This window comes from Vanessa cardui, chromosome 10, assembly GCF_905220365.1.
Source record: "Vanessa cardui chromosome 10, ilVanCard2.1, whole genome shotgun sequence".
Classification (NCBI taxonomy): domain Eukaryota; kingdom Metazoa; phylum Arthropoda; class Insecta; order Lepidoptera; family Nymphalidae; genus Vanessa; species Vanessa cardui.
This window is the reverse complement of record NC_061132.1, coordinates 2,700,053-2,713,268: the sequence shown is the minus strand read 5'-3', so window position 1 is coordinate 2,713,268 and position 13,216 is coordinate 2,700,053. Positions and strand designations below refer to the sequence as shown.

General features: G+C 33.7%; 1 pseudogene; it reads right to left on the bottom strand.

The window, feature by feature from the left end:
* Positions 1–6,794: 6,794 nt before the first annotated feature.
* LOC124532680 lies at positions 6,795–7,894 on the bottom strand (annotated as a pseudogene).
* Positions 7,895–13,216: the final 5,322 nt, after the last annotated feature.

Sequence of the window (13,216 nt, the reverse complement as noted above, 5' to 3'; positions counted from 1 at the left end):
AAACAATAGCACGCACAGTATTTATGTAAAAAGGTATAATGATAACAATATAAAAGCCAAAAATATATTCTTCATAAAATTCAAAATTCAAAAAAATATCTGACAAAAGCAATATTACAGTAGAGAAATAATTATATATATATATATATATATATATATATATATATATATATATATATATATATATATATATATATATATACATGATCAACACGATAGTTCCTTCTTCTCCGTTAAGCTCTTCCACAGTAGTATGGTATAGTAGTGGTTCGGGATAACACACTTCACTACTGAGGAGAACCGGCGAAATAAACTCAGCGGAATTTTTGTTTCCAAAATCATCTCTTAATCTTTGTAATCTTTTGAATATATTTTATCTTTTATGTTAAATTGTTTAATGATGACCAAAAAAGTTGTCATGACACCAAATGCCTGAAAAAGACCCCTTTTTTACAAGAGCACTGGATCCCATTTAAGTGTATGAATCCTTAAATTACATCGACGATTAAAACAAATCACGGAGGTCACCTTACCCTGGTTATAACTAAAAGATTAATTACCTTTAACCCTAGATTACCAATCTTCGACGAAACGACGACACGGACTTAAAAATTGAATAAATTTTGAATGCGTCGTCGTACGCATTCCAGATTCCGGCTCACACGGTCACCCCATAGCTCGTGCGGTGCACAGATAACTACTTTGACAATGTCTTTTTGTATTGAAGTAAAGTTTTAGGAGCTCCTCCTTACCTTATACAATAACACACTTGGAATAGTCCGACCCAGTGACTCCATTATAAACTAAAGCAACCGCAATTGTAATCGATCTCGTGAAGTCGAACACACCGAGAGGACAAAACTTTGGCATTTGGAATTCATAGAAATCAAACAGCGCGGGCAGTTTCATCCGAGTCGGCGTGCACATTAGTCTGCTTACGGTATTCAAAATTGTCTGAAACTAATAAAGCCCTCATATACTAAAAATGTTTGAATACATTATTAATATTATATAAAAGTTTAACTTTATATTATATACTTTGATTGCCAGCAAATGGGTCATCTATACACACTGGACGTCGTCAGAAATTTTAACAATATCAAATCTTGGGAACTAATTTGTTATGTCCCCTGTGCATGTAGTTATACTAGCTCAGTCACCCTATAAACCGGAACATAACACCATGTACACGGATGCTGCTTTAGGGTAAAATATATGATGAGAGGTGGGGGGCTTTGGTAACCTACCCAAACGAGCTCGTACAAAACTCTATAACCCAGTAAATATTGACATCATCATAAGCTAAATGTATATGGATAACATTATTCTGTACCTCTTCTTGCGTGCGATGACAAGATTCCACCCAAAGAATAACAACAGCTATTTGATATATAAGCCATATCATTGTTATATACTCACTACGTAAAAACATATAAATGGATTGAACTGTAATAATAACGATTATTATCAATTAACAAATATTAGAAAATCGAACGTGTTTTAAATATTCTTAAGATTCCGTATTTGAATTTAAAAATGGAGATCCATATAAATAAACCGATTATGAATACACTGGCCGAATGACATCCAGATCAGCTGAGGACATCAGCCCACGAAGACATTAAAGATCACATAACAAAAACATATTATCTTCAGTAAAGCTATGTATATACATATAAATGTAGCTACATTGATAATAATATACATTTTTCTTCAAAAAAGTAAAAAATCTATTATTACTTGAGTTTACTTGACGGGACGGGACTTTTAACTTTACCTATTCATAAATTCCACATGCAGGTTTCCTCACGATGTTTTCCTACTCCACCGAGCACGAGATGAATTAAAACACAAATTAAGCATATATTACTCAATACAATATTATATAGATGATAAAAAAGCTTCGTGCTAAAATACTTGACTTCCAGGCAGGATGCATTATGTTTAGTTAAATTTAACGAACATAACTCTTTATTTTTAAATGTTGTAGTAACTACTAAGTTTGCGCTTTCTTCTCGGTGGAATCTGCATTCCGAATCGTTGGTAGCTTCACTCAAAATAGTTTGTTAAATGACGATTCATAACTTCTTGTTTGATTTAGTTCAGATTTTTACAGCGTACCTGGTAAAGCTGATGCCATAATAAATAATGAATTCATGATATCAAAAACGGTGTAAGTATACATGAGCAGCACGATCATCCCTTCTTCTTTGTTAAACTCTACTATAGTAGTACATATCGAGAGGTATACGTTAAAGAGACGGTGAGTCAAAGCTTGTGCTGATGTGGTAGTCATTGGTTCAGCTATATCTGGCACGAAATTATAGCAGATTGTTAATAAGTCATAACACTGCTTCGGTTCATAAATCTATGAACCGAATTTGACGAAATGAGATGTGAAGCAATCTTGAACTCCCAGGAAGGAAGGCTACTTTTCAACCGACTTCAAAAAGGAGGAGGTTATCAATTCGTCTGTATTTTTTTTTTATGTTTGTTACCTCATACCTTTTCACTGGCACCGGCTCCAAATATAACAATAACTATAACTACGTTATATCATCGTAAATCGACTTCTAAGTAGTCTAATATTTTTCATTTCATTTTACCTAGGAGGACTCTAAAAAATATGTTAAATATGCTATTATTTTTATTACTTTTTAGTGCATTTATATTTGTTTTAAAATAGTGATTTGTTTGAAGTCGGTTTTTCTTTTTGTTAAAATTTTATTTATTAACCTAACACATGATAAGCAACCTCTAAATCACGAGCGAAGCCGCTGGTGAAAACTAGTTACAAATTGTGCCAGAGCGTGAAAAAACTGGCTTTAATCAAACACCTACTGATGGCGTTCTATCAATTAGTAATTAATATGTAGATGTTAATAGAGGTAATTAATCTGAATGTACTTACTGAATATATTAAGCTGCAAATTCAAATCAGTCAAATGTTCATTAATCAGTCCAAGCGAGTCGTTCAATAAGCTGATGATTAAAATAAATTGCATTTGTATCACGAGTCGAATGGTACACTTTAAGTAGTAGCATACAATAAATCCTAGAACTATCGCTGCTACAATTAAAGAAAAATCTACATAATAAACATTATTTGAAAGCTAATATCGTAATTCTTGTTAACGTTCTGCCTTAAGTAACTTCGTTTTGTAATGACGAGGAAACACCAGAAAGACGGAAATTTCTTCTGCAAAAATCATTGAGAAAAGAAATTCTTGCAGAGGAAATATAGATTAATAAAAATGACACATCATGACGACATTGATAAGATTCAGTTTCGTATCAGTTGAATAGTAGTCATCGCTGATTGCATCATAATCTTTACAAATGATTTCGCAAATACTTAAATATTAATTAATAAATACTAGTTACCGATGAATGAAAGAACATATGATAAGACATTTTAGACACAGATAAGGCTTATCAATTATATGATGGATCTCCATTTATTGATGTACCGATAGAACTATATACAGTTTAGTATAACCAGACATTCAAATAAGACTTAATAAGCCATCAAAATAATGACTTCGTATTCAGTTTCAAGATAATAAATACTTTTGAAACATTTTACTACGTTCTCTTGTATGCAGCTTTGTAAAGAGCTCCATAACATTTTTACACTTAATATTAAATACTTACGATACAGATTTTCGTTTAAATAACGATGGGCAACGATTCCAATATCAATAACAGCAAATACTGCTAATACCGCAAAGTAAGTCCACATAATTATTTTATTTTTCCTTACATTAAAATTTGGATAGTTGTTTGACAAATCCTTGTTTACCTGCAAAATTAATAGCCTTGAAGTTAGACAATCTTTAAAATAAATTATATGTATAAGCCTTATTTGTCTGTTATATTGTCGATAAATGGAGAAAAGATCACTCGAGGATTACACCAGTCGTTTCCATATTGATATGACTTGTATGTTATTGTACTTTTTCTAATAAGTTTTTGTTTGTATGGCTCATGATCGGTGGTGAACATAAACATTGTGAGGAATGTCATGTCATGCTCGTCTCAGATAAATCTGCCTCATGAGGGCAATTGGAGCTACGTGGTGGAGTATGTTAAAAAACTGGCTTTTCTTCAATGTAGCATTATGTTAGCTATAGAATTTTCATAGGTTACTTCTTGCTATATTCAATAAGTGTATTTACACACTTGGAAGACTTTTTGCTTCGTTGTCTACCGCGTTGTTCTAGTGACTAGATATAAAAGCTACAGATCCTGAGCCCTTGGATTTAAGCTGTAATTGGATTGGATTGGATTTAAGATAAAACATATCGGCTTTTTCTGTTGAAAACGTCTAAATAGCAACCCAAAGGCTGGAATTTAGAAGAGTGCACACTTCCAAGTCCCGCGCCTAAACTCTTTTCGGTCGTGTTGGATTTGCCGTCCCACCAGATTGTCAGAGTGAGGGAACAGAGACAGCATTTGTGTCTGTGTTCACACTTGGGCACTTTAATAGGGAGACTAGACTAGGCAGGATAACCTTGCGTAGTCTAGTCTCCCTTGAGAATGTTTACCTCGGACATCATAAAAAATATATGATTAAAAATCACCATTTCTATGTTGTTTATCCATTTTATTAGCCTCTTCATTCTATTCAACAAATCGAAGGCTGCAGTTATCACTATCAAATTTGACATAAAAAATTCGAATATGAAGAATAAATCGGACAAGCCCACTAGTATGCGGATCTTCCGTGATGGTTCAGCTATATAATATTCATGTCTGTATCCTAATACTGATACCAGTACTGAAAATAATGGCAAGTATCAGAAATAAAGAGTTAATTCTTAACCAATGATTTCGAGTTCCTTTATGTATTTAATTTGAATTTTAAATTCATATCGTACTGAAGGTGATGAATGCTAACATCATGAGTAAACCTGTTTTTGCAAACACCAATCCGCATTGGAGCAGTATAGTCGTATAAACTCTAAAAACACATTCTCCTCAAAGAGAGAAGTTGCCTTAGCCAAAAAGTGAAACATATATAGACTGTGCAAATATTAGAGAACTCTTAAAATAAAATTTTAATGATACAATAATGTACTTCGCAGAGTAATATTGAGAACTTACTTAATACAGCGTAAAATATATAAGAGTAAATTCTGAAATAGGGCCATGAGCAAATTCGGTAGGCATTTCGATATGGCGTGAAGCGTAAAGCAGCTACACCAACTAATCTTGATATTTGCAGAACAGCTGCTAGCGGACCGCTTACTTTACAACACAGGGATTCAGTGTCATGGAGCTCTAAAAATATTCAGAAACGATTGAATCCATGCTGTTACACTTAAATTATATTTTTATTTTTATGTGAAAGCGGCAGGTAAAATGATTCATTTGATAGTAAATCGTCACCACCTTTCATCGCTGCCCGTCTAAGATGTTACATCCTCCATTGTCCACAACGTTACGTTGGCTCACACGTCAATTCGGAACACAAAAATATAAAGCATTGTTGTTTTGCGAGGTATAATGCGCGAACCCGAGAGGCGCAAACAAAACGATCTATTTTTGTACCTATTTCTTAAGAACAAGAATTAAAGGAATTACTTTCATCCTATCAACAAGCCTTGTCTACTGCTCTAAGCGTGAGCCAGAAGTGAGAACACCTTCGTAATCAGTACCGATGGTTGGCGACAATTCATTGGTGGTCTTGCAAATCGTACGATTCCCACGTTACAAGTTAAGAAAAATTATTGAGTTCACGGCAATCGCTTTGGTGGTCTTTGTGTTGTATTCAGCAGAATGTTCGAGTAAGGTGTTACGAGAATTCTTAAATGTGAAATTTCGATGAGAAATATATTGTGGAAAGTATAGATCGCTGACTTATCACTACTCTAGTCTAGTGCATTTATAACAGGCGAATGAGTCCGTGAACGTTTTCTTGTTCTATTCGATTTATTCTATTCCATATTGAAGTCATTTTTTATTTCAGACCTGATATTTTTATTAAGCTCACATAGGTAATGGCTCGTGGCAATACACAATTACTTTATTTTTTTAAATAAAATGTCCATCAATTTTGTAGATACAATCTAAATAAATAGTCTTCTAGTAAAGCACATTTATAATACATCAAGCATATAGCATAATGTAGGTATATCTAGCGATATTTAACCTCTTTGCTTTTATTATTTTACCTTCATTAATAATTTCATGCAGGTCTACGATAGACGCGTACGAAAACTAACCACAATAATATATAAAATTATATCAACACAGTTGTAATTTGAATATAGTTGAGTATAACTTAAGTGATGTTTGTATAGATTGCGTTAGATAAGAGTCGTTTTGTATTTAATGTACATAATGGAATAGCAGAACAATATTGCCCGTTAATCTAGACGCGATCAACTTAATTGTAAAAAAACAGCTATGATTTTTATATTTCCATTAAAACTATCAAAATGGTCCAGTAGGTAAACCTTAATCAGAAGCGAAGGCTCGCGAGGTCTTTCTAAGATTCGTTTTATTCTTCACGATGAAGTAAATATCCTCAATATAATATCATCATCATCGCAACCAAACATTTGCGTGTCAAGTGAATATTTGCCACGCTATATCCACTAATCCAGATATAATATCCATAATAATTTTGCGATTCAGACCTTTCCGTAAGTAGAAGAGGAGATCTTGTGCTGTAATGGGACTTTTTTTCTACTAATTTGTAGTAACAAAAAAAAAAAAACACAGTCAAAAAAAATTCGAATATAGAAATTTAATTGGTTGGTCTCACTTCCAGAAATCTTTCGTAAATGTTAATTAATTTCTAACTTTTTGAAAGACCCTTCGACCCCTCCAAATATATCTGATATTGTCTTCTGTTTTCCCGGCCTTAGAGATTCCGTTACCCTCTTGTGACTCTCTTCCTCAAAATATGGCTTGTAATTTCTTAATTTCGCCAAAACCATATCTGTAATTAGTAAATTAGGAATATTTGGAATTATAGTATTACTAGTTGAATACTAGTTAATAGGCTTCACTGGCAGAAGGGTAGAATTTTGTAAGGTATTTACACCCTATAAGGAAATTAAATACAATATGATGAGTGAGCCAATGTAACCAAAGGCACATGAGATATGACATCATAATTTTCAAAGTTGGCGGCGTCGTAAGGGATGGTTAAAGTTTCTTTCAGCGCCATTGTCTATAAGGTGAACGCTTACCACCATGTAGTCCATTTGCTCCTTCGCGTATCTAAATATAAAAATACAAATGCTGATTTGATTTTAATTAGTTCAATAGTTTATCATTACTTTCGGCGTTGCCACCAGAATCGTTTGGCAGTGCCTCGACAGGAAGGTAATCTTTTAGGTTCTTAGAATCAGCTGTATGGACGTGTAACATGTCCATCAGCTCTTTCTTCATAAATGGTTTCATCTTCACCAGCAACTTGTCGATAAAAGGCGGTGCGTTGAAAAAATGCATTCCTTTAAGCCTCAGAAGTATTGTTTCCTAATCATGGAAAATAGAAATAAATTTATGAACATCTTTTATTCATATTATATACCAAGGAGTTAGTATAGCACAGGAATTCGAAGGAGTGAATCTTGGCCAAAAATTGTCTAGCAAAGGGTGTAATCTAGATGGAAAACCTGAGTATCTTTTAAGTATTATCATAATATACAGCACATTTTTTTATGTTCAGTGTTTAAAAGCCTACTTTTTTATATATTGATACAAAAACATTCTCCGAATATAATCTTTATAATTTTCTTCCCTGAAGGTTGTACAGAAAATATTGTAAGCTGAACAAATCGGTTTTCGCGAAGTGAGCCAGGCTCACGCCTTTAAAGTCAACCGTAAGAAGCATTCCTGGCCACGTGCTTTGTTCATACTGATACAATTCAATGACCATGAGCACCGCTCTGAAAATGTGACGTTTTACATTTTCAACACATTCTAGTACCACATGATAGTAGAAAAAACTCATTCAATTGAAATTATAATTTTAAGGTTCTATATTTTTAAATAAATTTATAATGTTTTATTGCGCAAGTTAAGCAATGACATATATAATACAGGCGACATAAGAAATCATTATAAGTAAAATTAGTAGGCGATGTTAGCTCAACGTAAAATGTAGTTGTCATAAATCAAACGGTAATAACTCAATAAACATAATTAGATATTGTTTGAAGTAGATATGAGCGTTACCATTTTAGGTCTTATTGTTACTTAAGGTACAGATATGAGATATAACACATGTATCTACGACTTTAACCCTCTTTTCTATTTATGTAGGGTTAGTTGTGTAGTATGGATAGCCTTTGGCTCCCATTGATATTGTGTTCTGATAAATTTGTAAAAAATAGTTTTTGCATTTTGAACTTGCTGATTATAATAAGGACTATATATAAAGTAAACAGTGATTTTACTGAAACCTTGGGCTTCGGATCCCTATTGAAAGAGTTTGTTCTGCCATTCAATAAGGGTTCATGGATGCACGTATGGGAGATTTTGATCTCTAGCATGTGGTTTACTTTCCCTGTGTTTCAGGAGATGAAGTGTTGTAGAACAAATTAAGCACATAAAAATTTAGTGATGCTTATGATGATATGAATATGCTATCATCGGTTCAGGTTGACGCCTAATCATTTGAAGATATCGGGTTATGGAGCCTAATTCATTTTAATATCTAATAATTCGCTCGAATCTATATTGATCTTAATATATACTAGTGTTGTATGATTCCCATACGGATATCCCATCGCTGTATTTAAAAACATCGGAATTAATGGTGAATTAAGCATATCCGATCCGTCCATTGAGTAGATTATAGATAAATCGTCGGAAATATTCTATATGACGTGCGTATATTAAATATATACACACGTTATCAAATACACTGTGTTCAACACAACTGCCGATTGTTGTGTGGCTCGAGGCACGATTCAAAAGCGCGAACGAAACCTCCACTATAGCAGTTGCAAAAACCAGACCCTGTAGGTTTGCAACTATCATATAAAAATGAACGCGTCTCTTGAAATAAAAAGAGTTTGAAGCTTGTCGTTAGAGTTCCGTAGCTCGAAGGGAAACAAGGAACACATATAAGACCAATTCATTTTTTGCCTGGTCGTCAGTCCGCCTCTTTGCCTATCTGCCTATATTGACGGACGAAAAGAATGAAGGAAAAAATACGAAAACCGTAAAATTTTTGTTACATCAGTGTAACTGACAGTATTGTGCGGTAATCCGGAAAGTTCAGTGCGGAAATTCGACTTGCAATTCTCCGTTTTTTAAGATGTTATGTTCTTGTTTCTGTAGTTAAACTGATTCACTCACCCATCGAACTGTTGTAGGTAGAAAATGCGATGAGTGCTTTTCATCAAGTACAAAATCTAAGACCGTGTAACCTGTATTACATTAGCTAAAACATGGATCGTACTGAGCGATGCCAGATCAGCGGTCCACTAGCAAGAGTGCTTCGCATCTCCAGCCTGCTCTGTGTCGTACCGCTTCAGTTGACGCCGCTTCGCAACGAGCCTCAACGCGTTTCAATTAGCGGCGCACGGAAAGTCAAATCAGCGCGCCTCAGCTACATCGCCTCAATATCGCGCAAACGTCAAATTGGTGGATATGTCGTGATATTTCTAATACGTAAGTATTAATTGAATGGAATGAACAAATATTGAACTTCCTTAGCAAATTCCAAACAAAGGTTCAAGTCTAATATTTAAGGTAGATCTAACATGTTCACCTCATAGTTAATTAAAAATGGAAGTTTACAAAACTACGAGGCTGGCAACGCTTTAGCAACCGATTTGTTACAGATGTCCACAGACATTATACGTATGTATGTATAATTGCAATAAAAATATACTTTTTGTTTCAGTTGTAATGCAAATAATTACACTTCTCAATGAATTCATATTTCAAATAGATTCGTCACCTCGTATACGCACAGGACTGTCAACAGTATTTGCCATCGTAATCATGATATTATTATTGTCATCAATACTCGTAGCAGGGTTCGATGGCGTTAATAATATGAACCGATATATGTCACATGTAAATAAACTTGAAGAGGTAAGCGAGGCGTAGAGCTTTCTTCAATTGTTAGCGTTTAATAGAACATTTTTAAGGAAAAACGTTGTGTTTATAAATTAAATATTCCTTTGCAACAAGACAAAATCTGTTGAAGTCAAAATATAAGTCTTAAGGCTTTTCACCATTGACATAATTATTTATCAATCATTTTCGGGTAGGCGTAGATTATCGGGTAAGGAGACGGTAGTACAATAAAAATGTCTATTACAATATTCACTTCACCTTATAATTCACAATTGATTTACAATAGTGCTTTTGGATGTCAGGCAATAGTCTTTTACATAGTTTAATTTCTACGATCATATGATAATTATAGCTAAAATAAAACTAGAACGCAACGTCCACCGAGCACGTGAACGCGTGCGCACTTTACGACGATACAAAACTGACTGTCTCTTTGCACCCGATGGCCGCCCGTTCAGTTCTCGGTGTTCGTTATGGATGTTGCTATTTGGCAGATCACGTGACGAGAGGCCAATGCGCCGACGAGTCCTTATTCAAGTTGACAGGTCAAAATATTAAATAAATATAGAAGCTTTATAATTACTTATTAATCGTAGAAAACTGATTCAGGTACTAATATCTCAGACCCGAGAAGAACCTGCGAGAGAAAGGCGGGCCTTTAGTATTTGTTTTTTGAATTGTACAGTGCGCAATTGTTTATTATTCAATGTGAAGAGGACACTAATAAATCTAGTAATAAATTGTTACTTCACCGCAGTCAAATACATAGCAAATGATCAGCTCGAATCAGTTTTCCTAATCTGCTATCAGAACAATTCAGATGCGATCCGGTATAAAATATCGTGTCGTGTATAATCATATGACGTTTCATTAAGATATAAATAAGAAAATTTTGAGGTAAAGATGTATAAAAATTGTTTCAATGAAAATAACATACTAAACATTATTTCCTTCCAGATTAATCAAGAATTGGAGAGCAGCCACTTAGATATTAACATAAGGTACTCCGGTATTATAACGTGGGGATACTTGGTAATATTTGTGTTCTTTTTTGGCTGTCATGTATTTTTTAGAATGGATTTTGATTTGGGAGATAATTATTATGCAATTCATAAGCGTAAGTAAACATTGTTTATGTTACAAGTATAATAATAATGACATTTCGAGACGACGTAGAAACCCTCGTCTAGTTGATATTGAAAATAGCTACTCCTCGTTTAAAATGAACATTAAACAAAATTTCTCCCAAAATAAATCTTTTTAAAACCATTTCATTTTCCACTGCTTTATGAGATTAATCACAATGATAAATATAATCGCCAGTTAAATTCACTTGTTTTAAATGTTTCTATCGCTAGCTCACGTAATTAATATCATAATTAAAAAGTAAAAAAAATAACAAAAAGAAAAACCGACTTCAAAAAAAACACTATTTTAAAACAAATGTAATATACATTCAGAAGTAATAAAAATGATTGCGTATTCAATATATTTTTAGAGTCCTTCTAAGTTGTACTTCTTGTAAATTAAATGAAAAATAGAAGACTACTTAAAATTCGATTAACGATTATATAATTTAGTTACAATTATTGTTATATTTGACATAATAGATAGCTCAGCCGAGCTTGGTTTTTATTGCATTCCGATCGTTGTTTTAGTAACATCAGTAGCTATTGCGCTCGGATTTTTCTTCAAACACCTCTTCAACGTGCTGCTGTGTTTGCAATTTGTATTCATCGTGTGCTCGGTGAACGATACACTTCGAACGCTGAATAAGCGACTACGCAGTTTGATCTTCAAACTACAGCTTTACGGTCGTATTTTTAGTATTATTATTTTTTGTAAATATGTAGTTTTTACTAATATTCAAATCAAATCAATTTCAAATCAATTTTAATCAAGCAAACTTCACAATGAAGCATTATTTAATCGTCAATAATTAAATACTAACACCGTTTCGGAAAGTAGCTTCTAGCTAGATGAAACGGCAAGAAACTCGCATAGTTGCTCTTTTCAAATAAACTAATTTACAATGCTGGTATTTACAGTAATTGGTGTCCTATGATGGAACCCGAGCCTAACTCCAGGCGTTTCTTCCTAAAAAGTACTCTTTAAGGAATAATGAATAGTGTAGATTAAAAGTCTCCAGCATTTTATTTAGAAATTATTTCTTGAGTTTAGTTAAATCGAATCTTTGAAATGTGCCGACGAAATCGAGACCCAAACCTCTAGTAACATCGGATAATAGATTTAATTAAAAAGATATATATAATTAGGTGTAACATTGTACAGCTAGAGTTCGAAAACCTTCGTCAGTTTTCAAATTCATTCCTTTGTCATTTCGTAAACTTCTAGTACCTTTTGAAACTAAAACACTAAACAGACAGCTGCTTATAAAATTAAACAGTAGGTACAGTAGGTACTCATTGCTAGACGTGACTTACAATGGCATTGCGACGCAATATGTCATTCTCAATCGGTAAAGCAGATTATCGCTCAAACTGAGCACACGAAAATAGATCTTAAGGTGACGAACCTTTTTTACCCTGACTGTCCATACTAAACACATACATGCATAGGTACTATTGTAAATATTAATAATGAGATTGTAAATATAATTACTTTTGAACAGATGCAATGAAAACAAAGAATATAGCAAACGCCCACACAACGATCCGTCGTCTGTATCGCGCGCACGCGTCCATATGCGAGTTGGTGAGGAGTATCGACGAGGGCGAGGGGGCCTTGGTGGCGATCTTACTGCTCTCCAAGATATTGGAATGCACGGACACTTTTTATCATTTCACGTCAATGTCTTATTCGTTCTCAGGTAGGCGACTATGTAAATAAAATTTTCATGTATAATATGTAAATGTTATCCGAGCTTATATCAAGTTAAACTAGTTTCAAGTGTATTAATACATTTTATTTGTTGCAGGTGACTGGACGTACGGAAAATTTGAAAATTTAGGAGTGACTTTAATTTGGGCCTTTATTAAGGGAGTTTTGATAGTTCTAATGGTGGAACACTGTCATAAGACACAAGAAGAAGTATTTATCTCACTATATATATGAATATTTATTTAAATTAAGTACCACATACAGATAAAAAAAAAGCCTAACGATTTTAATAACACATAAATGAAACCTCGTGTACAAACAGTCC